The sequence below is a fragment of the Hemicordylus capensis genome, chromosome 5 (assembly GCF_027244095.1).
Source record: "Hemicordylus capensis ecotype Gifberg chromosome 5, rHemCap1.1.pri, whole genome shotgun sequence".
Taxonomy (NCBI): domain Eukaryota; kingdom Metazoa; phylum Chordata; class Lepidosauria; order Squamata; family Cordylidae; genus Hemicordylus; species Hemicordylus capensis.
In genome coordinates this window covers 7,763,307-7,778,806 of record NC_069661.1, presented here as the reverse complement: position 1 = coordinate 7,778,806, position 15,500 = coordinate 7,763,307, and the positions used below count along the sequence as shown (strand labels likewise).

Below are 15,500 nucleotides of genomic sequence, written 5' to 3'. Positions count from 1 at the left end.
GAACTTAGAGCTTTCTGCTCTTCCCAGAGCAGTTCCATCCCCTGAGGGGAATATCTTCCAGTGCTCACACATCAAGTCTCCCATTCATAGGCAACCAGAGTGGACCCTGCTTAGCTAAGGGGACGAGTCATGCTTGTAAGCAAACATTGTAGGCTGAAGTTGAGGAGCCCAGCTGTACATAGGAACATAGGAAGCTGCCATATACTGAGTCAGACCCTTGGTCCATCTTGCTCAGTATTGTCTACACAGACTGGCAGCAGCGTCTCCAGGGTTCCAGGCAGGAATCTCTCTCAGCCCTATCTTGGAGATGCTGCCAGGGATAGAACCTGGAACCTTCTGCTCTTCCCAGAGTGGCTCTACCCACCAAAGGGGAATATCTGACAGTGCTCACACTTCTAGTCTCCCATTCATATGCAACCAGGGTGGACCCTGCTTAGCTAAAAGGACAAGTCATGCTTGCTACCACAAGACCAGCTCTTCTCCCTCCTGCCTACAAGGGCTGGCTGCCCTCATTAATTTCTACCATATTTTACCCAAATAGAAGATGACCGTGAATTTAACATGACCCCCTTTAAAAATACAGTTGAAATATATGTTATACTATTTCCCTAATAAGAAAAGTGGGGGGAGGAAGGATTGTGCCATCGAGTCGTTGTCGACTCCTAGCGACCACAGAGCCATGTGGTTTGCTTGGTAGAATACAGGAGTGGTTTACCGTTGCCTTCCTCCCTCACAGTATGAAATGATGCCTTTGCCATTGTCACTGAAGTAGAAAACCCTAAATTTAAGATGACCCCTTTCCCCATTTCTAACATCAAAGGACTTGGAGGGGGGGACCAGTCTTAGATTCAGGTAAATACAGTGTTTCTGCTTTTCTCCCTTCCTCCCTGCTTGCCTCTCTGCCTTGCCCCCTGAAAAGGTAAAGGTAAATGGCGCCATAACTTTTCGGACCCTTCCTCTAAGCACGTCCTTTCTATGTGGCCTGGCTTTTGCCTTCTCCCCTTAACCCTTATCCCTCACTGTAACCAAGTTTTAAGTACATGTAAGAGTGCTTTCCCCCATTCTCCCTCCCTCTGTTGTTTCTCTGTTGCCTGCTTTAGATTGTAATTTTCTTTGGAGCAGAGACCTAAACTGCCTGCGTAAGATGCCATGTACGCTGACGCTGTGGTCTGAATCAGGGCGTCTCAAGTGTTTGCTCAGACAGCAAGTATGCTTGTCCTTTTTCAGACGGTCCACAGCCAAGCCGGCATACGTATCCGCCTTTCAGCAGAGCTGAGGTTAGTCTCCAAGTTCACATTCTTAAAAAACTAAGGAAGGGGAGGCCTCCTCGGACGCTGGGAAAACAAATCCCACATCGTCTTGGGAGAGGCTCCTCAGTGACAGAGTTTTCTCGACGTCTCCAGGCAAAGAACGGGAGCATTTGCTGCTTTGGCCGTTTCCTTCGTCTGCATCTACGCCGCCATGACCCCCACCAGTTCCCAGGGTCACATTGTGCCCTTTAACAGGAAGTTCTGTCTCCCCAGCGAAAATCAAAAGAAAACACTCTGATGCAAAGTGACGCTTCACCTCAGAGGGCTTTTTTCTTTCTTTCTGCCTTTTCGATTTAGGCAACAAGCACATAAATGTAGAGGAAACCGTAGAGAGGGGAGAGCGTGCTCTCCGTAGTTGAGGGCATCATCACAAGCCAACTGTTTTCCTCCTTAGAGAAGCTGTTTCTTAACAAGGGCATCACTAGGTACTTAAAAGATCCGAGGCCTGGGCCCACAGAACCCCTTTTATAAATAAAATCAATCATCCCACCCCTGCAAGAAAAACTATGCATGTTTTTTAAAGTCTGTAACATTAGAATATGCCGCCTTAAGTGGCGCAGTGGAGAAATGCTTGACTAACAAGCAGAAGGTTGCCGGTTCAAATCCCCGCTGGTATGTTTCCCAGACTATGGGCAACACCTGTATTGGGAAGCAGCTATCTAGGAGGATGCTGAAAGGCATCAGCTCATCTTGTGCAGGGGATGGCGGTGGGAAACCAGGAGTTGAAATCGACTTGATGGCACACTTTACCTAATATTAGAATACAGGACTTATGAAGGGGAGAAGCCATGAAGGAGGGCAGGAGAGAGATCGGGGGCCCTGAGCAATTCTTTGGGGGCCCGTCCATGCCCCATGGGTTCCACCCTCATGACAACCCTGCTTCTTAATGCCTAGGATGGTCAGTTAATATCTCCTCCGTGAGAGTGTGTAGTCGTGGAATGACTGGGGAATTGCTCTGTGTGTTTGAATGATGAGCTTGGGGAAGGTGGCAAACACAGGCAGTCACAGGCAGCCAAGGGGAAGGAGGAGTGTGTGTTGTGTATGTGCATGTGTGGGCGCAGAGGGGCATACAGCAGTCTTTGCAGGTTGAAACAGAGAAGTACAGGGCAAAGACTGGGAGCTGGCTAATAGCACCTTGCAGAATCCTCTTTCTCTGGGGATCAGATGTGGGGTTGTGCCTCTGCTGCTTTGTAAGAGTGCATGCTGTTTGCCTCTGCGTAGGCTCTGCTTTGAATGTGAATGAAGCCAACAGCACAAACATGCCATATGCCTCCAGTGCTCTCTCACTCAGAGGAAACCAAACCCAGGCGACGCTACGCCACAAATATCTCACCATTGGGAAAGTAGAGGGCCATACTCTGAAGTCCTTCCCATTTCCCCAAGTCGTAAAATGGCTGAGACTTTTTCAAAAGGTTTTCTGGTTAAATTGATCTTGCTTTCACTTGGGCTGAGTTCTGCTGCTTTTGACTCTCTGTGTTTTCATGTTCTGGTGTGAGAATTCCTTCTGATTTTGATTGTTTATGGCTGGCCTCCAGACTAATGCTGTGTGCAGAAAAAAACATTCCTGATGTGTAGTGGTGGAGAGATGATTTTTGCCAATCTCCCTTTCCTTTTGTAGGAAAGCCTGAACCTCCTAGAAGTATGTCCCCGAGGGTTCTGCAATCCTCAGGGACATATTTTTGGAGGCATGGTGGGCTTCAGAGGCAAGGGGAGATCAGCAAAAAAAAAAACCCTCCCCGTTGTGCATGACAAGAACATTTTTCTGTGCACACAGCGTTAGTCTGGTTGTCAGACAATGACATTTTTGTTTTGCAGTTGTATTGCTGCATTTTTTTGTTTACATTGAACTATACAGCATCCAAAGTGGAACACCATTGATGAAAAAGAGAAGTTTCTATCACTGCCTGCTTCAAATACATCTGTCTATCTACCATGTTTCCCCAAAAATAAGACAGTGTCTTATATTAATTTTAGCCCCCCAAAAATGCACTAGGGCAATTAGCGGTACATCAGAAATTACTGCTAGGTCTTACTTTCGGGGAAACAGGGTTTCTATCTATCTATTTATCAAACTTCTATACCACCCATAAAACAATTAAAACACATATAAAAAGTTAAAACAATTGAACAATTTAAAATCAACCACAAAATTAAAACAGACAATTTTAAAAAGCTGGGAAAGCTTAAGTGAAAAGATGGGTTTTCCGATGTTTTTTAAAAATTGCCAGAGATGGGGAGGATCGTATCTCAACAGGGAGTGCATTCTACAATCTCAGGGCAGTAACCAAGAAGACCTGTCTCTGTTTAGCCACCAGATGAGTTGGCGGTAACTGGAGATGGACCTCCTCAGATTACCTCAATGGGCGGTGTGGCTCATAGTGAAGAAGATGCTCTCTTAAATACCCAGGGCCTAAGCTGTTTAGGGCTTCATAAGTTATAACTAGGACTTTGTATTTTGCCCGGAAACCAATTAACAGCATTATCTCCGGAATCTAGCCAGGATCGGTCTCAGGCTCAGACAGGCTTCTAAGGGAATGGAGTTTCCTAGTTTGGATAATCCCACTGAAAATGCCTCTGCATTAGTATTTTGTTATCATGTGCATTTGTTTTTGAGAAAACTGGAAACAGATACAAATGAGTCCACTTCATGTCCATGTCCAGTTGTTCCAAATAAATGCACCACAAAATGAATGGCAAGGTTGCTTTTGGAACTCCTATTTGTTGCATTCATTTCATTTATCAAGAAAGAAAAGCATGTTTTTGACTTGAAATTAGCTACTCCAGTCACATCACAACCTTCCTTCAGCAGCCATGTTTTTAATCCATAGTGCATTGTGGGTAACACTGGTAAAGGCCATGGCTTTCACAAGAAGGTAGCACTCCTGTCTGGAGCAAGCAGTTACAAGTAAGAAACACTTTTTTCTCCTTTCTTTAAAAAAAACCCTGCAAAACAAATAGCCATGAAAAGTAACTGAAATCAAAACAAATGGGGTGTGTTTGTGTGTGTGTGTGTGTGTGTCAAACACAGTGAAGAACAAAAACAAACATGGAAACATGGAAACAAAAATAACATGAAAATGAAAAAGAAAGTAGTTGGAAACACCCTTGTTTTCCTGTCTGAAGAGCACTGCGGCTGTACAAAAGTTCAGATCTGTGGCTGCATCTGCTCTTTGCTGGAGCATGTGCACGGGCCAGTTGTCAGCTGTTGCTGCGGTCATCCAGTGATGTCCATGCATGTGTGAACCAATCCTTGGCGTGTGGGTGGCATGTCCAGGAGGACATCCTCAAAGGAGCTCGAAGCAGGGCTGCTTTGTCAGTGTGTGCCCTGGCCCATCTAAGAAGCTTTGGAAATATAAAGCTTTCCATCTGGGATGTAACCACGTCCATTTAGAGAAAGAGAGCTTGTTTATATAATAGGTGTATTCCTGGCTTAAACCATCCGTGGCAGATGGTGCCACCCACCCCCAGTGGTAGTGCTCCAGGCGCCACCCACCTGATCCGCACAGCTCTGCCCACGCAATATTTCCCCAGCTCATGGTAGATTTTTCAAGGTTACCCATACTTTGCTTGATTAATCCTCAAAAAATCCCTCTTTAGCTACCATGACCATGAGCAGGGTAGGGTGCTTAAACAGGGCAAGATAAGGGTTCTCAAACTTGGGTCCGCAGATGTTGTTGGACTACAACTCCCATCATCCCCATCCATGGTGGCCAAAGGCCATTGACAGGAGTTGTAGTCCAACAACAACTGGGGACCCAGGTTTGAGTACCTTTGGGGGTAAGAGGTAACTTAGGGGCAAGCTAGTCATGGTGTTGGTGTTCCGTGATTAAAACTCGCCACATGTTCTCCTGTTTCAAAAACCAGTTATGGGGGTATGGTGGGTTTGGATTGGATTGCACTGACATAAGGACAGGTGCCTAGAATGCCCGTCCCCTGGGGTATCCCTCCCTGCACTGTGGGATTCTCAGAGGCCGAACAGATTTCAGATATTTCCTTAATATTTGATATCTGTTCTCAGCATCCCATCACGTTTGATATTTGCCAGCTTATATTTGGACATATTTGACCGCTGGTTTTGTGATATTCAGCATGCAGTTGTGTTAGAGAGTTGGCATGCCATGATACTTAGTGGCTGACAGGCAGCCTCTTAGGAGAGTTTGTATTTGTTTCCCAGAACAATCAAGAGATTCCCACGGCTTTGATTTTAAAATGAAATGTTTCACTTAAAACGTGGAAAAAATTGAATGTGAAAAGTTGCATTCAAACTCTGAGTGCCTTAATTGGAAACTTTTAATAATTTCAAATATTTGCAGAGGTGCAATTCAATGCTAAGATAGACTGTATTGTGGTGGGAGCCAGGTTCAAATCCCCACGGGGCCATGAAGTTCGCTGGGTGGCCTTGGGCCAGTCAGTTTCCCTGAGCCTGACTGACCTCACTGGATTCCTGGGAGGGTAAATGGAAGCAGAGAGTGGGATGCTCAGCTTCTCTCACTATTTGCCTCAGAGAGTTTCTCGTAATAGATTCATGTGCCACCTTTGGGTAATAATAACCCCAAGGCAGTTCATCTCAAAATCCATAAAACGGCATGACATTTTTTAAAACTCTACAAGATAAAAGCAATAAACAACTCCATGAAACATTAAGGAAGACCTTTGGTGGACTAAAAGGCACAGTGGAATAACCACGTTTTGGAGAGCCATCAAAAGGCCAGAAGAGATGAAGCACCTGAGACCTCTTGGGGAGGGAATTTGAGAGCCATGGGGCTGCTACAGGGAAATTCAGAGGGGAACTGTACAAAAAAGGAGATCTGTCCTGTGTGCTCACTAGCGGAACCTCAGCCGTGTTAACCTCTGAAGCAGAACTGCTCCAAATATTCTTAATGGGTGGGCAGATTCATGCAGAAGAGCCAGGGGCAGCCCTTTTATGAGGCAAGGCAAGGCAAGGTTGCCACAGGTGACAAATTGACTGAGACACCAGCAGAGCAGGAAGGTGCTCCTTGCTGTCACCATCGAAGCAGCTCTTTGGGAACAATCTGACAATGGCAAGCTTTGCAAGGCAAGGAATCCCTCTCCTCACACTCCTTACAAAGCTTGCAAGAAGCACAATGAGGGGAGATGAAGCTTCTGGCAACCTTCTCCCCTCCCTGCAACACCCCTGCACTTTCAAAGCTTGCAAGGGCTGGTTTTCAGAGGGGCCTGGCCCCCACCAGAAGGGTGGGGCAAGGCAACATTTTGCACCTTGCCTCAGGTGCCACAGTACTTGGAGTCACTCCTGAGTAGGGATGTCCATGAACCCCGGTTCGGACAAATTTTGAAAAAGTCTAAGTGGAGGTTTAAGAAAAAGGAGAGCGCCCCTTACCTTCTCTCCACCACCCCATTCAACTTCCTGCTGGGGTGGCACACATCCCAATAACCCCCATGTGGCATCCACACACACAGGGCATCCATGTGGAGAAAGTGGATAGAGAGAAATTCTTCTCCCTCTCACATCACACTAGAACCAGGGGTCATCCCATGAAATTGATTGCCAGGAAATCTAGGACCAACCAACAGAAGTACTTTTTCACGCAACACATAATCAACTTGTGGAATTCTCTGCCACAAGATGTGGTGACAGCCAACAACCTGGATGGCTTTAAGAGGGGTTTGGATAACTTCATGGAGGAGAGGTCGATCAGCGGCTACTACCAGCCCTTTGCTGGTGTCTCAGCTTCCAGGGGAGAAAGTGGCAGAGATGTGCGTGAAGGTGGCGTCCTTGCAATGGGACTACGCTGAGGGCTCAATGGGAAGTCCTTGGGAGGCGGCTTGAGCCCCTGGGCCACCAATTGCCTGTCCTTGCTATAAGCTCTTCAAGGCCTGTGCTGCAGCTTATATGATCGGGCTATTCAACTCATCCCACTTAGTGGATAATAAATATCACTGGCCCCATGTTGCCATTAGATGTTTTAATCTGCAGAGCTTAATGGTGCTCTCAGGCTCACGCCGGACCAGGGCCAAATTCTCCGCAGGGGCAAATCCATTCACTGCAGAGGGGTTGCTTCAAGGCTGGACATGCCCCCAGGGGAGACTGGAGCCCAGAATAGCAACTCGCGTCGCTACTCCCGCTGCGTGCAGCTAGAAGGCCAAGCCTTGCATTTTGTAACGCACAAGTAATTCATCACCAAGTGCTCTGATTCGCAAACAAGCCACACACATCCTTCTGCAGGACTGGGAGGCAGAGTAGGCATAAATCTCCATTTGGTTGTACAGCGGGACACTTTGCAGAATGCGGAGAAGTGCCATCATAAATGCTGGCAGCTGAAAGCAAAGGCGCAGAGGACGGCTGGCCGTGCTTCATGTGGTGTCTGGGCCACGCCTTGCTTTGCAAGGCTGACTCTCCAAATTTGCAGAGCTCAGGTGACAGCAGCGGGGGCTGGACGTCTTGGTACCTTCCCTCACTATTGATCCCTGTGTATTGATTTGACTTATTTCGGAAGGTGGGAAAGTAGGAGACGGGCAAGGTGTGGTGCGGAGCAGGGATTCTCAACATTGGGTCCCCAGACGTTATTGGACTTCAACTCCCATAATCCCCAACCAAAGGCCACTGGGGCTGGGGATTATGGGAGTTGAAGTCAATAGCATCTGGGGACTCAACGTTGAGAATCCTCCCTGATGTGAAGGATCTGTTCAGGGAACTTCCAGTGCAGGGGCTAGAGTGTTAATACCACCTGGAACAGGGAGCAGAGGGGCGTAGCTAGAATTGAATGGTGGTGTCAATGCCCCTGTGGCCCTAAGAAAGGGACCCCACAGCTTGCTCTTTCCTCTCCCCCTCGCCCCTCTCCAAAGAAGAAGGCAGGGTGGGGTGGGGTGGGAGCCTATCTTCACATTTTGTTGCAGGACCCACTCCAATCTTGCTATGCCCCTGGGGAGCAGAACTGGATCAGGACTAAAGAGCTCCCCCCCCATGCTTCCCCCCCCCTTGCTTTCTCCCAGTTAAAACTGATCCCTGGAACTACTGTTTGCACATGGGCAAAATACAGAAGGATCCCACCCCACCGCATGGCACTTATATTTGGCCATTAGTTGTGAAGTGCCTGAAGTGAATCCTCCCTCCAGAACTTGTTGTTATTGTTGTTATTTGTTTGTTTGTTTAACACATTTATATACTGCCCTATATAAAATCTCTGGGCTGTGTACAATTTAAACAAACAGGAACTAAAAACTGGACTCGGGCTCTGAGGGTACCTTTTCTGGGGTCTCCAATTCCGCCGTTCCTTCCGGCTCTCCCCCAATATTGGGACGGGGTCTTGTCCTGATCCTGCCTCCTGGGGATCAGGCTATGGGTCACTGCTCAGGAGAGGGATCATGACATCTGCAGAGTAACAAGAGGAAAACATGCCCCTGCCTTGAGGATTTTACAATCAAAAATCCAGTATCGAGGAGGCAATAGAGTGGGGTTGCCCTGTCCCCCGGAATTTAGGGTAGCCTCTGGATTTTTGGCCCAGCTGCTAAATTCCACCCGGATTTACATGGATTTCAAATGCGCTGCCTGGATTTTACTCTGGATCCGATCACATGGGAGGGCAGAGAAGGAGGGGGAAGTATATGAATCTGCCATATAAATAAAGAAATATGCAAATTAGTTTCCACTTAATTTGCATATTATGCAATTTAGGCCACCCAGATTTGGGGAGCTTGAATATGGCAACCCGACAGTAGAGCAGGGATCTGAAACTGCAGCTCTCCAGCTGTTGAACTACAGCTCCCATCATCCCTACTCACAGTGGCCAGTAACCAGGAATGATGGGAGTTGTAGGCCAACATCTGCAGGAAGGCCGCAGTTTTGAGACCCCTGAAATGAGGGCAGGGAGAGAGGAGGAGGAGGTGAACAGGAAAAATTCTCATTCGTTTCAAAGACAAGGTGGGTTTTGAGGAGGGGTCCGAAGGAAGGAAGAGAGGCAGCATCATGAATCTGATTGGGGAAGGCGTCAAGGCAGTTCCAGACTTCAGGGCCAGCAGTAAACAAATGCCCTTCTGGAAGGACTGGCTTCTTTGTGCCAATTGCGGCAAAAGAAGGCAAAGCCTCTCAAAGATTCTGGCTGCATCTCTGCATTGGTTTCCAGACCTGAAGCCAGCTCTTTTGTGCACTCAAGAGAGGGAGCGAGCAGTTGGAGGCACGCAGCTTACAATCCCCGGGCCATCTCATGCTTAGTTACCCAAACTTCTGACAGCTGACTCACACTTTGACACACACACCCCGAATTAAAATTGGAGGCACGCTTGTTTCTTAAGCCCGAAAAGGCTCACTTTCAAAAGCAAGCTCAAGGGTGATCACGCTCCTCCTGCAGAGACGACCAGCTTGTGTTTAGAAGAAGGCCAGACCAGAGCCGTGAATCGAATCGGGGAGAAAAGACAACAGGGAGCCTCGTGGAGGGCAGGATGGGCTGCAGGTTCACAGAGGACTTTTGTGACTGAATTCATTCATTTCTCAAAGTTGAGGAATTACTGGCTGGCATCCAAAGTAGCCCTTCTGCAGCTCTTAAAGAAGCCTTGAGCGTCCCTGCGCTGGAGCCTTCTTGGTTCAGCAGACCGGGTGCAGAGGGGGGGTTTGATTTTTGCATCTCTCCCCTCCCTGCAAAAGCCCTTTCCACTTGTATCAGTATGTCTCTGAGGGCTGCGCAACCCTCAGGAATGTGTTTACACAAGTGCAAAGCACTTTTGGAAGGAGGGGAGAGAAATGGAAATTGCTCCCACTTACCCTCCATGCCTGGTCTGCTGTACAAAAAGTCTTCTGTGTGGGGCTACTGAAGGCTTCTTGCCAAGCTGCAGCTAGGGGTGGATCTACAATTGAGCAAATGTGTGTAATGAACATGGGCTGCCACTAAGGGAAACTGTGCCTGAACTTCCAACTTAAATCACAATTTCCCCATAGGGATCAGTTTTAACACTTTTTAAAAGTTCATTAAAAATCAACAGGTGGACTGACCTCTTTGAACATCCACACATTTGGGGCTATTACCATGTAGGAACTGCATGTGAAATATCACTGCTTTCTGCCCAGGTATTTGCTACACTACACTGGATGTCAGCCAGAAACCTTATGTTCCATTTTCCTCCCAAGACGCATTTATCTTCCTACAGTTCACATGCAACATGTCTAGAAGCAGTGTTCCCTCTAACTGAGATTCCCAGATGTTGTTGACTACAACACCCATAATCCCCAAGCAAAAGCCATTGTAGCTGGGGATTCTGGGAGTTGTAGTCAACAACATCTGGGAATCCCTGTTAGGGGGAATACTGTCTAGAAGCATAATCCAATTTTAGGAACATAGGCAGCCCCCATATACTGAGTCAGACTATTGGTCCTTGATACAAAATGTTTTGTACCCAAAACAACCTGTTTTGTACCCAAAACACCCATTTTCCAGATCCAAAAGTTTTGTATACAAAACAAAATGTCCCTGTTTCGGCTACAAAACGTTTTGTTGTTTTGGACCGCCATTTTGTGGCGATCTCTGAGTCAGTCTCCATTTTCTGTTTGACCTCTTTTTGGATTTCCCGCCCTTCCAGCCTTCCGATCGGTGACCTAAAGCATGGGCTGACCTGCTGACCATTCCCTCCTTGTTCCCCATTGGCTCTTTTGCCTCTTGCCACTCCTTACTGACCCCACATTGGCCAGGGGAAGGGTCAAAGAAGGGGCAAGGGTGGGGGGAGTTCAAGGATGAGTTTTCAATTCATTCAGCAAGTTAGTAGTCGCCATTCTGCCTTTCTGCCTCATTGGAGAGAGAGAGAGAGAACTAGTTTGCAGCACTGCATGCCTCAAGTTGCCATGATGCCATGCCATGCCATTGCCTATGCCTGCCTTGTTGCCAGCCTGAGCCCAGCCGGCTATGGCTACTGCATGCCAGCCTGGGAATGGATTCAGGGGCAGAAGAGTGGGTTGGGTGGTAGTGCCCCAGTGAGTGCCTGCCAGTCTGCCACAACCCAGATCCCAAGGAATTGGGCAAAGGGCTGATTATTTGTGATTTGTCCAGTAACCCATGGGGGTGGTTGGCACCCTATGTGCTCTACACCACCACTCGCTCTGAGCCACCCCAGTGCCCCCCAAGTGCAGTTATGGGGCTGCTGAAACCTCCATCATTCCCTATGAGGAAGAACCTTAAAGATGCGTAAACTCCATTAAATCTTTAAAAATCAGCCCTCTGCCCAATTCCTTTGAAGTAATTCTGGCAGCTTCCTTGCCCCCTCTGGGCACTACCACCCACCCTACTCTGCTCTGGGCCACCTCTCCCCCCCCCGCCATGTGAAGCTTTACTTTTGCTGAAACCTCCATTATTCCCTATGGGGGAAATTTTAAACTTCAAAAATTTACCAAAAATCATCCCTTTGCCAAATTCCTCTGAAATGTGGGTGGTAGCTTCCATATTTGGCACTACCACCCCCACCCACTAGATTTGTCCCGGGGCCATTTTTTAAAATCCAAAACGTTTCAGATTCGGCTTTTGCAATTTTGAACAAAGAACAAAATTGGGGTGTTTCAGATTGGCTGGTTTCGAACAAAGAACAAAATGGGGGTATTTCGGATTCAGGCCAAAAACAAAAGATAAAACAAAACAAAACGCACAACCCTGTAAATGTCTACACAGACTGGCAGCGGCTTCTCCAAGGTTGCAGGCAAGGAACTCTCTCAGCCCTATCTTGGAGAAGCCAGGGAGGGAACTTGGAACCTTCTGCTCTTCCATGAGGGGAATATCTTACAGTGCTCACATGTAGTCTCCCATTCAAATGCAACCAGGGCAGGCCCTGCTTAACAAAGGGGATAATTCATGTTTGCTACCACAAGTATGGAGCCACTTAATGGCACAGTGGGAAATGACTTGACTAGCAAGCCAGAGGTTGCCAGTTCGAATCCCTGCTGGTATGTTTCCCAGACTATGGGAAACAGCTATATCGGGCAGCTGGAATATAGAAAGATGCTGAAAGGCATCATCTCATGCTGCGTGGGAGGAGGCAATGGTAAACCCCTGCTGTATTCTACCAAAGACAACCACAGGGCTCTGTGGGCGCCAGGAGTCAACACCGACTTGACAGCACATATTACCTTTACCACAAGTATAAATTTCATGGTTCCTTTTCCAAAGAACCTTGGTAATCTGGAAAGGTAGTGACCTGGCCAGAACATAGCAAAGACAGGCATTTACCAGCTCAAGGGTTTTGTGAACCCTTGGGTATAGGATGTCTGTGGGTCCCACATCATGGCAGCCTTCCTCTCCCCCCGCCCCCAGATCACTCTCTCCATTCCCCCCTTCCATTGCAGCTCTCTTGCTTCTCATCATTTGGATGATCCTCAGCCAGTGATGGAGTTCACTTGTAGGGACCCCTAGCCACGGCTGCAGTGCCACCAAAGGGGAAGCGGAATTCCCTCCTCATCAGAAACTGCTGGGGGGCAGGGAATGCCACAGTGAGCACCATGGAAGCATGTGGTTGCTGACTAGCCATGCTGTAAGTTGGGTGACTTGCCAATCAGTAATCACGCACTTGATAGCGGGTAAGGGTGTGTAGGAGCCCGCTCAGTTCAAGCCGGGCTCAATGTTGAACCAATCCAGTTCGACACTGGTTTGGGGTTGAACCGGACTGGCCTTGACCGGTTCTGAGTTGGAACCGAATTGGCCCGGTTTGAACCAAGCCGGTTCAGAGCTCTACTGGTAAAGGGGTGAGGATTCCGTTTTACCAGTAAAGGGGCAGGGGGACCTTCCTAAGTCTAGAAGGGGCAGGAGGAAACCCAAGGCTGAGAACCCCTGGCTTAATGGATTTTAGAAGCTTCTTTCTTGTGGAGCCAACGATATACACTTTTTGCTCTCACTTCCAGGACTTTAATGCTTCCATACCCACCATGCCAATGTTCCCCTCTGAGCTGTTTTGACACCAGGTTTTAGCGCCAATACCTTGGAAGTGCATGTTATTTACCCATAACACAAATTAACACCGCAGTCACGCAGCGTCATGATTCATCTAAAATTAAAAGATAGGCAGACTGAGTCAGAAAGCTATTCTTAGAGTTCCCTGGGTAATGGTCACTGGGCCTGGGAGAGAACAACAGGGCCATCTGCTGAGCATTGTGGGGCAGTGCTACGGAGCAAAAAGAAATCCTAGATTAATAGGGACAAATGGGGATTAATGGACAGCCGGAGATTAATCTTTGCAAAGAAAGCCATTTCCAGCCCCTGTGAACAAAATGCCACAGTCAGAGGATTTATCTTCAGCTATTTTCGGACTTTCCGGTTTCTATTATTGCAGACAGACTTTAGAAGGATAACAGGGTGAGTTTACATAACAATTTGCACTGAGAAATTTCACCATGAGGTTTCAATTCAAGGTGGGTGGAGGCATGAACACCCACACATAATCCACTCCAGAAATAATCCAGAGTATAATTTATGGGGCAGCCCAAAGCATAGCAGTGCCTGAGGCAAGGCACTAAATGTTGCCTTGCCCATGCCCCTGGTGGGGGCCAGCCCCCTTCTAATCAACCCTGCAGGCTTTGAACGGCACAAGGGCAGGGAGAAGGGAAGGCTGCCCAAAGCCTTCTCTTCCCTGCTGGTGCCTCTTGCAAGCTTTGCTCTTTATAAAACTTGCAAGGATCAGATCAGTCCTGAAGAACTAATCTGATGGCAGGGGTGGGAGCATTTTGCCACCCCGCTGGAGCTCCAGAACTCTGCTGCCTGTGGCAAATGCCTTACCTCGCCTCATGAAAGGGCCGCCCATGGCAACATTTCCTAGGTGCCTTCTAAGCTCTAGATCAGACCCTTCAGCCCTGTCACGTGGCGACAACATCATGGGCATGCGTTAGGGCTGGGCAGCCTCAGTCTCTGCGCTGGCCTTCGTCACTGCAATTGGGGATCTCCCTTTTCCTCCAGCTCTGCATTTCTTATGGGGCTGAGAGGGTCCCATCTTGCAGTGAGAAAGGCCAGAACACAGACTGAGGTTGTGGATGCAATTGCAGATGTGCTCCAGTAAGGAACTCGGGGGATGTTATGATGTCATCCCTGCACTAGGGACCTCAAAGAGTTCTCTCCAGATCCATATTGGACTGGGCCCTGATGGTCTGAGATCTGATCAAAAATGGATCTGCAGTGACAGGCTTCTTACACCTGATTTTAAAATCTGGGTTTGTGTCATAACCTCAGATCCAGGACACACACACTAACACTAACACTTGGGAGGTGAAGTGGAGTTCAGAGGATGAGACAGGCTGGGAACAATCTAGGATCCAGACTCCAGGTACCAGTGGGACCCACCCACACCCCAACACACACACAACCCAGAAGAAACAGAGGGCCAGAGCCAGCACCGACACCATGACCCCAGGACACAGCCCTGTCTTTGACCCTGAGGAGTTCCCTGAGGATTCACCAGCTGTAGCAGAGGCCCCCCAGCATTTCTGGAGCCAGTTCTTGAGGAATTAGGTGAGGCCTCTTTAAAGAACAGAGCCCTCCCAGGGAAAGGGGCAGGGCCAATTCACCCTTCCTAGGCAGCAGCTGTAAGAACTGGTAGTCTGCTACTAGACCCTGCTGGAGCAACAGTCTTTTATGTGGCATTGCCCATCCCTTGTTGCTCTGCTTGCCTCTGGCCTTTGGAGCTGTCCAGAGTCTGGTGCATACATGGAGAGCCTGTCTCAGCATTCACTACCATCCTGTACTACTACATATTTATACTTATATGCTCCCTTTTCATATTTATACTTATATGCCACTTTTCAACAAAAGTTCAAAAAGCGGTTTACATGGAAAAATGAATAGTAAATAAACAAGATTGTTCCCTGTCCCAAAGGGGCCCACAGTCTAAAAGGAAATATAAGGTAGACACCAGCAACAGCCACTGAAGAGATGCTAAGCCGAGGCTGGATAGGGACAGGTAATCTTTAATTTCTGTTTATTTTATTTTATTTTTTCGGTAATTCGAAGACATTGTTGGCTAAACCTCTACAGTTATATATGGAATGAGTGCTTGAAGCGAATGGAGGAGACGTGAGTCTTTCTGTGACCATGATGTTCACTGATGACCTTGGGCATCCAGAATACTTGATTAAATCCTCCCCCAAAAAACACTAAGTTGGCTAAAGCAGGGGTAAACAAGCTTGGCACTCCAGCTACTGCTGAACTACAACTCCCATCATCCCCAGTCAAAATAAATAGTGACTGGGGATGATGA

The 15,500-nt window shown here is 47.9% G+C and overlaps 1 protein-coding gene across 1 annotated transcript in view; it reads left to right on the top strand.

Moving 5' to 3' along the window:
* The window catches only part of ADRA1D (adrenoceptor alpha 1D), an 84,199-nt gene that overhangs the window by 61,756 nt on the left and 6,943 nt on the right, over positions 1-15,500 (top strand). The window lies entirely within an intron of this gene.